Source organism: Euprymna scolopes, chromosome 22, assembly GCF_053919585.1.
Source record: "Euprymna scolopes isolate OS-2025 chromosome 22, ASM5391958v1, whole genome shotgun sequence".
Lineage (NCBI taxonomy): Eukaryota > Metazoa > Mollusca > Cephalopoda > Sepiida > Sepiolidae > Euprymna > Euprymna scolopes.
Window position 1 is genome coordinate 11,311,077 of NC_136503.1, and position 16,530 is coordinate 11,327,606.

At 28.8% G+C, this 16,530-nt stretch overlaps 1 long non-coding RNA gene across 1 annotated transcript in view; it reads right to left on the reverse strand.

Annotated features, from left to right (window-relative positions):
* The window catches only part of LOC145243891 (uncharacterized), a 213,011-nt gene extending 196,968 nt beyond the window's left edge, over window positions 1–16,043 (reverse strand). The window contains exon 1 of the long non-coding RNA XR_013862969.1: window positions 15,916–16,043. This is a non-coding gene — a long non-coding RNA (uncharacterized LOC145243891). The remainder of the gene's footprint in view (window positions 1–15,915) is intronic.
* Between the last annotated feature and the right edge of the window lie 487 nt (window positions 16,044–16,530).

The following is a 16,530-nucleotide window of genomic DNA, read 5'->3' on the forward strand; positions in this document are numbered from 1 at the left end:
TCAGAATTTGTTTTAAAAAACGTTTTAATGCATACAATTGTTTCTGCTATTTTAAAACATTTTCTTGATGTTTTGAAAGAGCGAATTATATTAATATTATTAAGACTTAACAGCAGCAGGCTATTTTTTTTTTTTTTTCTTAAGGGTGATTTCACAAAAGTTTATCCTTCGATCCCTGTAATAGTTGTTGGTTAAACCATCAATTAAAATGGTATTCCAATCATTTAGTGGATGTATTTCTAACATAACAAACGTTTCTTTAGGTTACATATCTACAAGGTATATTTTTTTCTAGTCTATTTTGTAAATACGGTATGTTCAACTCTGTATAGCAAGCAATATCCACAGATAAACGTTTTGTATGTTTATTGAATAATTTTTTTGTTGTCCGTCGAGGACACAGAATAGGAACGGTCTCCTGAATTATTGTAATTCATCGTCAGATACTTCTAATTCGTTTTTTACATCTTTTTTGGGTATCTCTTATTTTAATTTGAATTACACACACATGCTCTTATATTGAATTTTTCTTTATAATTGAGCACTTCACTGGGGTTCTTTCCTTTCCTACAAACACCACACGGTTTGTGTGTGTGTATATATAATATATATATATATATATATATATATATATATATATATATATACTAGATGATTGTATAGTTTCTAATAATGAAACAGTTGTAGAGAATGAGAATAAACAGGTTCACTTGATATGTTTTTTAGTCTTGTCAGAATCGAAAATATATGCATATATATATATATATATATATATATATATATATATATATATATATAATCTCACAGAATATATAATAGGAATATACAAATCAAATTCTTAATTTTTATCTCCAAATATTCCCTAATAATTAATTCTTTTACAAGTTTATTTTCTTTAATTTGCAACCCCTCATGCTATTTTTGATTTAATTAGGTAATTTGTTCACAAAAATATAACTATATATATATATAAAAAATTATTTGATTAATTTTGTTTTTGAAATATTTCTCACCAATAAATTTTCAGTGAAAAAAGTGATATTAAAAAGTGTTTCATATTTAGAAATTCCATTAATTATTTTGAAAGTTTCAATTAAATCCCATTAATTATTTTGAAAGTTTCAATTAAATCCCTCCTCATGCTTTTCTATAGAAAATTTCTTATTATCTAAGCACAAAAAAAAAATACTTATTTCATCCCTTGCCTCATTTCTAAAGATTGTCGTTATACAATCTACAAAATGTCTTGTGCCTCAATGAACTAAGCTTAACAAATAGAATTGTAGATATAGTTTTTTAAAATATTTTTGCATTTTCCTGTGAAACAACATTCTGGGTTTAAACAGCTTCCGTTTTAATTGCTGCTGTTTTTGGTTGTATAGGAACGTCCTTTCAGGGTTCCAATTTGACCCATGTGATAGTTTTCTGCCAGAAGCAAGCCATTAAATATTTTGGATCTTAGATTTTGACTGTGATTTATTTGTAACCTACGTTGTTACAAACAAGACGTAAACTACGTTGTCACAAACAAGATGTAACCTATGTTGTTACAAACAAGACGTAAACTACGTTGTTTTACAAACAAGATGTAACATACGTTGTTACAAACAAGACGTAGAGTCCGTTGTCACACACAAGATGTAACCTATGTTGTTACAAACAAGACGTAAACTACGTTGTCACAAACAAGATGTAACATACGTTGTTACAAACAAGACGTAAACTACGTTGTCACAAACAAGATGTAACATACGTTGTTACAAACAAGACGTAAACTCCGTTGTCACACACAAGACGTAACCTATGTTGTTACAAACAAGATTCTGGCTTCAAGTGTTTTGATTTCTCGATCATACACTTCCCACCAGATTACCTAGCTTGATCAGAAACAAACTCTCATCTTGTTGTCCATGTGCTATGATTCCTTCGACTACGCTTACCTTTTTTTAATTGGTGGCTCTTCACGTTTTTAACGGTGTGGCCATAATGTAATCAGTCTATAAAATAGAAAAAATAAATGTCTAGCAAGGATGGTTATTCACGCTATTTACATTTCAAACAATAACGAAAACAACAAATATAAGTTGTCTAACAATGACAAACATACACTTTTTTTCTTCTCCCTTTTCCGTTCACATTGCTTTGTTTCTGAAAACATGACAAATCAACATGGACCAATATAATTAGCGATGGCGATAAGTTTAGCGGAGCTGAGAAGTTGAAGGATGTAAGTCACATGGAGAACGAGTTTTTGACGCCATTTAATCTAGTCGTCCTCCACTGATCACTGCTTTCCGTAAGATTTTTCCGCACGTCTTTCCTTGGAAACATGCTTTTTTCCGATTCAATTCCTTTGCCTTGCCTAAACAAAATGTTTTTCAAATTAAATTTTTTTTTTTTGGTCTGCTTTTAACCCCGGTGGCTTAAATATTCTTTAATAAAATAAAACATCCTGTGCCTCATTTTATGCACAAAAAAAATACTTTAAAAACTTTTTAAACTCCCCCCCCTCCGTCTCTCTCTCTCTCTCTCTCTCTCTCTCTCTCTCTCTCTCTCTCTCTCTCTCTCTCTCTCAAGCTAAGTAGATACAATTCCTAAAGTTTTAACTCACTTCACAAATATCTATATATGCTGAATTTCAAGTATTTTTATAATGTTTTCAGTTTACTCTATCTCAAAGATATTGAGCAACCTGTTATGGTCGTCTGTGGAAGCACGATACACAAACACCTTGAAACTCAGTTTTATTGTTAAGAACTGTGAGTTGAGTTTTGAGTTCAAGAATCCTATCAGCTTTGTCATATCATTTGCATTGAGCACTTTAAAAATTAATGTTTTAAACATCATTGTATTTTTTTCTTTTCACTAATTACTTTATAAAATTTAAATAGATACAAAAATTATATAGATATATATGAAAATTTGATAGATATATAAATCAGACAGAAAGATCAACAAGTATTATAGTTTTATATTTGGCTTTTAATTTTTCTGATTAAAAAAAAAGAAAAGAAAAATGTTTTATTCCTTTTTGAAAGTTTTCATTTCAATGTGGATCACTTCAGCAGATTCAAGTCAAGTTTGCCATTGTGATTGCTGGCCAGAGATAAAACAGGGAAGGTCAACACCTTGGATCTCATCTCCCAATTGTTTTCATTTTTAAATTAGATGAGCTACACGAAGTTATAGTTTTTAAAGTATGGTTATAAAGACATATTTGGCAGTTATACATGCATATATATATATATATATATATATATATATATATATATATATTAAGTAATGTGATTTATCGATCATACACTTCCTAAATTAAAATATCTAAATTACAACGAGCACTTTCTATTTCCTGTATTTTAATTAACTAGTAATTTCACTGTTACATTAAAATACACTCAGCTCTTTAGACTATTGTTCTAATCTCCTTTAAATTATATATATATATATATATATATATATATATATATATATATATATATATATATATATATATATACACACACACACGAGGTTATAGACATTCAAGAGTGATAACTAATGAATTTAATAGGGTTATTAAGAGTGCTCAATAAAAGAAGAGCAATATAGAGTAATATATATATTGTTTATAAGAGTTTTTAAAAAACACGCAACATTTTGTCCACAGCTAAAGACACGCTAAACAATAAAATCAACAAAAATAATTGCTATGTTTTAGATCAGAATTAACTTTAGCCAAATTCAATTTTTACCATAACTTAAATTCAAGAGCAAAAAATATTTATTTTCGTTTTATTATCTCTGTTATCCAGTGCACCAATCCTGATTATGCAAATGGCCATTGTTGGCGCATGTGCCATAGGTTGACCATCCCTGTGATAAAGTATAATTAATATTAAACACAACTCTACGATACTGTCTCTCTCCTCCATCTGAGAGGCTGAGGGTCATTTCCTGATATTATTAGTGTCTCCACTTGTTGGGAAATGTCTTGTATATATTTCTGCTTTTAACCTCTGTAGTTGAACCCCATGTTAAACAGGCCTTCTGCCATAGTCGTCCTCATATGAAGGCAAATAAATATTCAAATATGTGAATTTTATGATTAGAATTTTATGCTTGTTGTTCTTTTTCCTGTGTTTGTTAGAGATTTTGAAATCTAAACAAATAATGAAAATATATAATCCCAACCATGACCCTCAACCATCAGTCATATAAACATTAACTGCTTCTCCAAGTATTTCCTTTTTGAAAATTATTTAATTTTCTTTTTCGTTCTTGCAAATAAATGGCTATTAAAATAAATGCACTGTATTACTTGCTGAGATTGAAAGAACAGTTTTGTCATAAAGGGATGTTTTCTAGCCGAACTAGATTTTTATGTAAATCTACCTTTGCGTTGTAAAAGACGCCACCATTTTTTTTTTTTTAAACTCTTTTTTTTCATTAAATAAACTTGTGTCAAGTAGTACAATATTTGTTAGACATGCTTAATAAAAAAAATTAAAAACAAAAATCTTTAAATATTATAGAAGAAATCCTCACAACAACAAAAACAAAAAAAATAAATAAAAGGTAAAATTTTTGTACAGTTTAAACCCGCCCCTACATGATCGGTTAATAAATCCAGTCATATTAAAAGCTGATTATCACATTCGAACCTAGTTACTTCCCTTGGCGTTAGCTTGGCTGGCAATATGTTGTAAAGGACATGCGTTCCTGACATGCTCAGCTAATTGCAATGAGAGATGATTTTCAGAATGAGTTTTGGGTTTATTTAACGATATTTCTCATATGAAATATTGTTATTTACATTATTTTAGCGTTTTCCACATTGGGTTGTTTCCATTTTCACAATGTTTTGCTTTTGTCATAGTTGCTAAACTGTTAGGAATTTCAAACTGAACCCTTTTATTTAAAAATGGCAAAAACTATGAGATGCAGAGTGAGAACAGTCATCTAGCTCAATGGATTAAATAAATGGAGATAACTAGGTTTGAAATCCACAGATAGTTACTGAGGCCGACAAAAACACGATTGAAGAAAACCATAGAATGCAAAAGGCAGAAGGTTGTGAAAATAGCAGCAGTTTCGGGGGAAAAAAACTTTAGATAATGTAAAGGTTCAGATACGGCTGTCGGTTTCATGCTGATTAAAAGAACATCTTTTTTTTGCAAAAAAGTATATATTAAATACTGCGCAATACTGGTTCTTATACAACGTTATTGCCAAATCTTTATAATTGCACTTTGAGAGCATTGGAGCCAACTGAACAGATCTGTGTAAAGTTGCCTCCAGACTACTCAATGTTTTTCTGCATTGCACAAACAAAAAGAACATATATGTGTATATAGACACACATACACACACACACATATATATATGAGGAAGTTTAAAGCATGAACTTAAATTTCAGACAAAATGGAATGATTAGTGTATGGAGTCAGTAGATAAGCATGAAAACATACTAGTTAAAATAATAACAGATACATCTCTAAAGCTAACCAATATTTCCTCACCTCTTTCCTCTCATTTCATACTTACTATCTCTTGTTCCCCATTACTACTGCACCTTTTACCCTCCCAACTGGATCCTCTTCAAAATTTATACACCATTTTTATATATATATATATATATATATATATATATATATATATATATATATATACACACACACACCAGGTTAGGAGGTATCCAGGAGTGAACTAATAAATTTAACAAAGTTATTAAGAGTGCTCAATAAAAGAACAAGATATATTTTGATTAATATAAACAAATTTACATGGTCACGACACTGGACATACTAATGTGTCGGACAAATGGACTTCTAGTTTTACCCAACCATTTGTCCGAAATATTAGCATGTCCAGTGTCACACCCATGTAAATTTGTTTATATTAATTAATATAAAGCTGTTCTTTTCCAATAAAACCCTTTATCACAGATTAAAGTTGGTTACATAACTGAAATATCAGTTGACCTTGGAGATATGTCTATGTTAGTATTTAACTAATCTCTTTATGTGCTCCCCTACCAATTTCATAGACTAACTATTCCATAAATGTATGTGTGATCAAATGAATTATGATTCTTTTTAATATACTGCATATAATTTGCAATATAGACGTCACACACTGCATCAACCTTGTGCAAAATTACTGTATCTTGTAGGGGCTGATTGATGAACTGTAGTTGGGTATCAGGTATTAACCCTTGCGGTGAGAGCTCATGTTGTACCGTTAATCTGTCTCAGTGAAATGGTAGATCTGGGTTCAATCCTGCTAGGTGACCATCAAAACCTGAAGTAGATCTTTTATTTCCCGTATGCATCAAACGTTGTTCATTTGTTGTCGAATTTATAGAATCCATAATCCTAGAATTCTTTAACTATTCGATTTAGAGGGGACTAATCATTAGCCATTAGTGAATCAAATCAAAAGAATTGTGAATCTAAATTGGAATCTGTTTTTGTTTGTTTTCTTTTTCATTGTGTAATTTTCGTTGATAAATAACAAATTAATTATTTGATTATTTTTTTAAATGTAATTTTCTTTTCAAAACTTCATAATTTTAATTTTTTTAATTTAACATTAATTAAGTATTTTTTTTTGTTGTTGCTGTTGGCTATTCATGATTTTCTTTGGCAATTCCTCACAGAAGCATGCCATTGCCTCTTCTGAGAATCCATTCCACCCATAATTCGGGGAAAGGATAACTGTTGGCTCTCATTATACTCATCTGCCTTATAGGTCTTCTTGAATATGTTATACAGCTTGTACTGGGTTTGGTTTAAGAAGCAGGTCGTCAGTAGTTGATGTGATTTCACGGTTCTTCATTCAGGCTAGTTTCCCCAACCAAGACTTCAGTGTCTAGTTTACGCTATTATTTCACACATTGCTGAGGGAGGAATGGGTTCATATCTTTCTCAAGGATATTAGTGAAAGTTATCCAATAACTATGAAAGAACTTAAACACAGTATGCAAAACCGATGATGTGTGCTTGTAACCACATCATCAACGCCACATTCTGAGTATTATATATTTCTAAAATCTTTTACTTTAGTAGACAAAATTTAATTAATGATAATACATCATAAAGGTGACTGTGGTTGAGTGATTAGCTACCTGGATGCATCCAGTTAAAATCCAGTCTGTTCCATAGTTCCATTTTTCACTTATGGATGTTGGCAACCTTAACATGGCCCCCTCTGGTAAGAATGCCAACAATAGAATAAAGCTGGCAGTGAAAATAATTGTTTTGAATAGGATTTTAAAATTGTATTTTTTTTCTACGCTACTGCATTTAGGATTTTTAAAATATCTACTTTATTTTATGCTAATTTCCTTTTTTGAATTTAATAAATACTTGATTAACAGTAATATTTAAAAAAAAATGCCAACTGGTCAACTTTACTTCTTTTGGTTACCACTCAGGCAACTAATCTATTTAAGTAAAGATTATTTTAAGTCTTTATTTTTAATTTTATGTAGTCTAATTTTTGTGGCAACTAAATTGCCATTGATATATTAGGATTTAGTTGGTTTCATAGCATTACTTAACCTTCCTTCCTTCACTTGGCTTCTTCTGCAAGAATGCTAACAACAGAATCAATCCGGTCAACAAACTTGTACCATGTTGATTCATACAAATTAACTTTTTAATAATAAATTAACATGAGGATTGCATTATTAAGTATTATTAATGTAATTAAGTATTATTAATGTAATGTTGTCTGGGAACGAACACAATGTAAACTCAATTGCAAAGGATACAACAAATAGAAAAGAACGTCAACTTGTTTTGTTGTACAACAACATTTATTTCCACATTCTCTCATTACTGCTGTGGGGCGCCGTGTTCTCGAATGTCATCCATGCCTCTCACATGATCTCGAACGTGATTTAAGTCTCTAACATGATCTCCTTTTTAAAGATTTTATTTTTCCCTACTGGTGACGTCATTTTGCATTCATTTGCATATGTGTGTCTACGCTATGTTACATTAGTATTAATAATAGTAATAACAACAATAATAAAAAAGAATTTCTAAAAATCTGAAATTCAACAAATAAAAAAAACAGACATTTATGAGACAAACTTTATTCACTTGACTCATATTTTCAATTCTTGTTTTTAATTTTAGAAAAGCAATTATAATAGTTGTTAATGTTTTGTTTTATTTTTTTTTAATATTGAATTATAGAATAATGTATTATAGGGTGTGAACCATTTTAATTTAAAATTGGTAAGCATATCTTATGATTGGGGATATACTGTAAAGTGGATATTCCAAAAGGTGGATACTGTGAGTGGATATACCTTGCATCAAAAGAAAAGAACGAATTTTAAGTTGATTACGGATGAAAAATGCATGCATAGGTATATATATATATACACAGAAAAATACATGCTGGTATACAAATGTATATAATTATAGACATAAAATATTTACATTGATTATATATCAACATTCTTAAAAACATATATATTCCAGGTAAAGATATCCAAATGTAAAACAATTGAATTTAAAAAGGTTGTTGATCGTGCTCAATATATATATATATATATATATATATATATATATATATATATATATATATATATGAATGGAAATGTATAAAAAGGAATACGAAAAGTATAAAAGCTTATAACTTTTCTTTATTCGTTTTCAATTGGTGACGTGCAGGAATACAAAATAATATTATGAAAATAATTAAAAAACTTTTTTACGAGTACATAATTTTCGACCGATCTTCATCAGTGTAGTGAAAGTATATATATATATATATATATATATATATATATATAGAGTCAAAAAAGGTTGTAGAACACGAGAGAGAGAGAGAGAAAAAAAATCACATATATTTAAAATATACCCTAATTTATATAGGCAATCCCACAGAAACAGCTCTACTGCTAACAATACACAAGTATTCCCCTCTTCTGTATTCCTTGTTGTGGTGTTACTTTCCTAACACTAACGTGTGTGTGTATATACATATATATATATATATATATATATATATATATATATATATATATATGTATGTGTGTGTGTGTGTGTGTGTGTGTGTGTGTGTGTGTGTATGTATGTATAGATAGACGTATATACATTGATATGAAAACCAAAACTAAATCTCACAAACTTTAAGATCTTTCAAGATTAAATTAGTGAACCAGTAATTTTTTTTTTAATCCTGTTCACAAACTTTTGTGGTTATAATTCATGTGTATTATTTATTTAAAATTTAAAGTTTTTAATTCCTTTTAGATGAGTTTTGTAGCTTTGAAAGTCTATTTTGTAGACTTACTATTGTAAAAATTATATGTACAAAATAAATTAAAAAAATATATATGTATAAAATTCCTGTGTCCCATTCCCATCCTAATCTATAAATAAGAGTTATCTCCCATGATCCTGCAGTGTCGTGATTTTATTTATTTGTTGTCACTGCATTCTGTGATATTAGAATAGCATCTAGTCACCATAATAAAAACTTATTAACAATATTCCAACATTTCACAAAATATCATGCAGTTTACACTCTTAATCTTCCATATAAAACATGATATATGTAATATTTAACAAAACGTTTTAAAATTTAATCAATAAAAACATTTCAAAATTTAATACATTGTATTTAACAGGATGACCAGTTTGTTTAATGTATTTTATATCTAACCAACTTGTAGACTGGGGACTTAAACAGAAAACAAACAGCAGAAAAAATGAATAGCAAACCTATAAAAGGTTTCAAAACTTTGCTTCAAAAGAACTACCTGATAGAAAAGCACAATTTTAACCAAATCAAAAGAATCACCTTATAGTAAGGTACATTTTTAACCAAATAAAAAAAATGCATACAAAGGCACATTTTTAACCAAAAAAAAAAAAAAATGCATAGAAAGCCACATTTTTAACCAAATAAAAAAAAATGCATCGAAAGGCACATTTTTAACCAAATAAAAAAAATGCATAGAAAGGCACATTTTTAACCAACTGAAAAGAGCCACCTTGTAGAAAGGCACTTTTAACCAACTGAAAAGAGCCACCTTATAGAAAGGCACACTTTTAATCAAATTAAAATAACTACCTTATAGAATGGCACATTTTTAAGCAAATCAAAATAACTACCTTATAGAATGGCACATTTTTAACCAACTCAATAACATAGGAATAAGCAGTCAAGTAGGACTGAATTATGTTAGAGTCTCACATATTTGCTGTGTGTTTGGTCACCAATTCAGTGTTTCTCCATTTGAAATACATAAAGTGTTGGCCTTTCCGTTAAATACAAAATTCCCATTCAATGAAATATATTAATCCATAAACATTAATAATAATTATGATAAACATTAATAATAATTATAATAAACTTATATAAAATTACCCAAAAATCTTTCATGTGTTTAACAAATATTACCATTCATGAATTTTATTATAAGAAAACAATTATGCCTTGACCACAGATGGATCGATTGAATTATTGTTCAATAGACGATTTTTTTGTCATTGATGTTAGCATTGTATAGTTTTTTTTTTGTTGTTTTTTTTACTTTGTGTTTTTCTTTCTCTCATGGTGTTTTGATCTTGTTTATTGTAGCATCGATCTTTTTATACTAATCTATAAAACATGTTTATTTCAAACAGATGTTCCCAAAATATGAAAATTAAACAACTTTCTCTTCGTGAACTTCTTCATTTGTGTGTTAGAAATAATAAAAATAATAGAAAGATGGGATAGAAACTCAACACGCCATATTTAAACATCATATTTTATGAGAATCTGGCAAAATTTCAAAAATCTTGCCTGATGTAATAAATAATTTTAAAAGGCCGCCATATTGAAATAAATGTATTATTGTTATAAATATGGATTGTTAAGTCCCCCTCCCCCGCCTTCTTCTTATTGTTATTGTGATATTATTGAGTAGCAGAAGCTGCACTGGCGACATTGTATACAACCGCATTCTTGTTTTCAATAGATCTTATTTATTATACACTTTCATAACAATTATTATATTGTTCTGTATTCTTCATCAAGCCTTTTAAAGGACTCTGTGGGGGATAATCCTAATTCAAAACAACTTTGGCTTATAAATTGTATAAATAAATAAGTATAAATATATATATAATAAATGTTGAGATTTAATTTTTTCTTAAAATAATTAACATACTAAATACAAGAATAGTGAAGGGTTCAATTCCTGGTGATGGCATGCAGATCACATACAGTAAGACTTAATCACTAATTACTATTCCTGAATTTTATTATTATTATTATTATTATTAAATTAGTAATTGTCTCCTTGTAAATTCTAAATTACTTGCATTGTGGCATGCCAATATATATATATATATATATATATATATATATATATATATATATATACACACACACACACACACACACACACACACATATACACACACACACCATCACCGACCATAAAATTGGCTATTATTTAATACAGTTTCATATTAACAGTCATCTGGGTCGTGCTAGGTAATGTAAAAAATAAACAGTAAAGCAAAGTACATTTTTTTATTGCCAATAACATGGTAAAATCATAACAAATGAAAATTTGTGAGTCAGAAGTAAAGTTTGATTTGTCAGTTAAAATTCTATTTGGGTCTGACTTTGAAAATTCTATAAAATAACTTCATATGTTGTATTCGCATGATTTCTGGTGTATTAAAATATTTTTTTTTTTTTTTTGCTGTTTTTCTAGTGTTAAAATTTATAGTTTCCAAATCTGGTATAAAAATGTTTGGGCAAACTTAAATAAAGTTATTTTGAAATAGATACCTTTTTTAAAATAAATATTTTTTTCAATTAATAATTATTTAACAAGTACATTTTTTTTTTGATAAATGCTTTTCTTTAAATGCATTTTTAAATAAATACTTTTTTCTTTTAAATAAATACATTTTTAAATATTTTTTCCTGATATAAAATTATTTAGATTATTTATGTGATTGAACAACAGGCTCTTCTAAATTTTGTCTTTTATCGAAGTTGTTAGATATTTCTATTAGTTAATCAAAGTTAAACTTCAATTAGAAAATTTATCAAACGATGTTCGATTAGAGACTCAGAAACGTTTGCACTTGACCTGAGGGAAAGTCTTTCATTATTCATGCCCGCCAGAGTCAGTTGATCTATATTCTTCTAAAATCTGTGATACTCGAGTTGTGTAGATCTATTTTTTTAAATAGGAAAATGTTGATTATCTTCTGAATGTTTGTTTGGTGCCAAAAGAATAAGAAATGGTAACAAAAAAAAAAAAAAAAGAAAAAAAATGAACTAAAAGAAAAAAAATTTAAATGTTTAAAATTTTTTTCATTTAAAAATTTTCTGGAATTTTTCTAATGGAACAATCGATCTTAGATTTCCAGGTCTCACTGATTAGATACAAACTTGTTATGTTGTTTTTTTTTTTTTTTTACATAGCCTCATATCACAAATGATTTTCTAAACATTGCCAACAATTTTTCATATTTCTTTTTATTTATTGAACTAAAATGTCTATATTAAATAAGAATAAAAAGAAGCGATGGAATTGTTGATATTTGCTTATGTTTTAATGGCATACAACCAATAAACTTATTAATTTCTTTCAAGTTTAACAAGTAAAGTATAAGTTGTCTCCTCTTACGATCACCATTACTTGAACAAGTATGGCATGAGTTATCCCCCTTTCTTGCAATCACTACTACTTGAATAATGTAAGCAATCATTAGTCGGAAGGTCTTTTAGAGTTTCAGGGGAAAAAAGAGTACTTGAAGATATTTATGAAGAAATGCAGAGCTTTCCTAAAGTCATCAGATTTTGTTTCATGTAAACAACCATTAGACTTAACTTTCATTAGATTTTAAGCAAAAACTAAGCCCAACTCTAAAACTATTTGAGATTTTATATATTTGCAGAGAATTGCCATTTTGAGGCCCATTTTAGCTCGCTGACGTATAAGCCAGGGTTTATTGAAAAAAAATCTTACCCAGCCAGTTTTCTGTATTCATGGTCTTTTACTTTAATGCAACATTTTGTGAAAAGGTGACCAATTTTGAGAAAATCAGAAGACTCAAAGAATAACGGGGAATGAACAAAACAATCTCTTTTCTGATTAATATTGAGGATCAACGTAAAAAATACAGGCGTCATCGGAACGTGATAGTACATCACCCAAAATAAAGACATTTGATTATAATTTAATTTTTTATCTACTAATTTTCTATAGTGAGAAAAGTTGTGAAAACATTTAATATAATAAAATTTATATATATATGTATATATATATATATATATATATATATATATCCCTGAAATCATTTATGTAATTACTGTCAATTTTTTACATTTATTCCACTCTTAACTCGTCAGAAAGAAAAATATATATATATATATAAGTTAAGATAAAGTGTGAAGTTCCATAGAAACTTTATTACATTATCAAGTCAATAAAAGTTACAGAAAGAGAAATAAGAAAGAAACATGGCATTTCAATGCTAAATGCTTCTCGTCAGAAGAGAATAAAAAGCAGGCAATGTATGTATGTATGTATGTGTATATATATATATATATATATATATATATATATATATATATATATATATATATATACGTAGATTTGTTGTTGATTTTTTTAAACGATAATACAGTTGACTTAGCGTCTCCACCTTGGATATTTTGTTTCTTAGAAAATCGCCCATATTTTTGTTTGGACGTAAACAAATAATATTTTATTATTTTTTAAAACAGTAATTTACAGGTACGCATGTTTAAGAGCCCTACCCCTCTTCAGTGTAGGGCCCCAAAATATGCATGTCCATAAATTATTGTTTTAAAAAATAAATAAATAATTACATTTAAGTAAAACTACATACAGCAATAAATATTTTTTCCACTGGTAAATTTCAAATTTATCCATTCACAAAAACTTGTAACATTGTATTCACATATTATAGATTTTTGAAAAATAATTTGGAGTTTAATTGCAGCTTCTTAGACTTGATAATATATATTTGCTTGTATTTTTATTTTTGACAGAACAATTTCGGACAAGAAAATGCTTGAATTGTTTTAGTCCAAACTTTACACAGATATCTATTATTGTATATTTCAATTTAAAATGATCTTTAAAATCACTATTGCTGATTTTTGTTTTTAGGTGATTATTTAAAAATTAAGATTATGGTCATCTAAACTAGACTAAGTATATATTTCTTTCTTTGTGGTGAAGTATGTTATTATATTGACAATAACACAGTGCAAATGAAAATAGACTAGTAGTTAGAAGCAATATTTGATTTGTCAGCTGAAATGGTATTTTGATCTGATTTTGCAAATCTGAAAAGATAGCACACATGTACACACATAAATAATGGTCTGAAGTCAGAACATGAGAAACATAATAGATAAGTAACTATATAATAACTTATAATGTCGAGGAAAGCAAACCAATTACTCAGAATACTGCATATATATATGTATATAAGCTCTATGGAAAAGGAATTAGATCTTCTAGAACTAAAGTAGAGTAAATAATAGGGAAACAAAATTAATACAAAATCATTTACATATGTTCCAAGAATTCAAGACAATAACAACTTAGAATTGTGTACAATCGTTTCGTAGATGATATATCAACTTTATATAATTTTTGTGTTTTTAGTTTTTAAAAACTAAGAACATAGTCAAAAATAAATCATGTACAAATGTCAGCTTTCACATTATACCATTAAGAAAAGAAAGCAATCCTTCTCTCCTGGCAGTTCAGTTTAGAGAGTTAATTCGAATCTGTTCTCATTGGTTATTGAACTTCAAGGATTTCTCTACTAACCAAGAATGTAATAAAATTCTAATTACAATTTTTCTTGTGTAAGAAATTGGGCATTTTGACATTTTTGCAGAATGTGGAATATAATTAGTATTGATTGATTTGGAAAATGCCATGAAACCAGGTCTTTAGACAAATGGCTTCTCTTCTTGTTTTTTAACTACTGAGCACAAACATGTAGCAATGTAAATGAATTCAATATCGAGGATGACATATTTCTGATAATTCTCAGCATCAAAAACAATAGAATTCTTGCCTTCAGATTTTTATTTATTTTTTATTTTTTTTTTTTATTACATTTTCACCCCAAACAAGGCACATTGCCACTGTGGTGTAGGGCCTATCAGATTGGCGATGTTACAATGATTACAAACGCAATGTAAAATTTTTGGTACTCATAATTTGATCGTCTTCAAGTCAAACAAAAACAATTTCTTAATGAGCCGTCCCCTTAAGTAATCCAATTTACCAAATCTCCACTAATAATTATTATTATGATATTGTCCCATTGACTACCGTACACCCTTATCCTCGAGTGGCCTCCAGGCCTTGATATGCGGTGACTCCTTTGTAAAAAAAACAACAAAAAAAAACTGTCTTTTAGATTTTTGTTCAACCAGAATCAATTATTGATTACAAGCATTAGAAACAACAATTAAGGAAAGAACGAAAACGTATTTTTAAGATGCACTCATTCCATCTGCACAGTTAGTGACAAAGATGCCGTTTCATACTTAAGCTTGACAGACTAATAGAATTAAGTTTGACGGATTAATAGACTGACTGATATACTTGAATGCAGGTAAAATTAAATGCATCCATTCATTCATTGTACTTAGTGATGAGCGTATTATTTCGAAAAAGCATGACAGACCAACGAAAATGCTATTTGAAACTTAGGCATGACAGACTAAAAATATGCTATTTCAAACTTAAGTATGACAGATCAAGGAAAATGCTATTTGAAACTTAGGCATGACAGAACAACAAAAATGCTATTTAAACATGACAGACTAAAAAAAATGCTGTTTCAAACTTAATGTTATTTAAAACCGAAGAAAGGAAATATTATTTTAAATTTAAGCATTACGTACCATCCATCTTATAGAAATGTTTGGACTTCAAATAGATGCATCTTTTCTATCTGCACTTTAGCGATGATCACGATGATCATTCTAGTGAAGCGACTTCATGACAAAGATTTCATAGATATGTACGCATCTGAAAAAGAAATAGGGAAAATAGTTTTCAATATTATTTCAAACTCATTTTACTTTTTACTTATTTTTTTTTTTTTTTCCAATGAAAACTCAATTTGCCATTTTCTGTTGAGACTGCCCTCCATTTAGTACCGTACATTTGGCTGAAGATGGGAGATTTGCAATACAAGTAATTCAGCGATGACTCCCTCAGCCAGGGGACCATCACGCTTTTTTTTTTCTTTTTTTTTCCACACTCTTTTTTTTTAGTGACGTGGTCTTTCTTCCTTTGCAGTGCAGATTGGTTCCTGACTGAACGTACCAATGTCTACTGCTTTCTTGTTGCTGACAGAGAACTTTGAGTATTGTTGTTAGTCAAATTTCGCTGTCAGTTTCGACACAATAAACCGATTGCTTCATTTTAGCAGGAAAAACATGTACTAAATCTAGGCCCAGTCTCCCCTTGCTCTTGTCTTTTAGGAGACAACATTTTTTTCTGGCAGTAAAGAT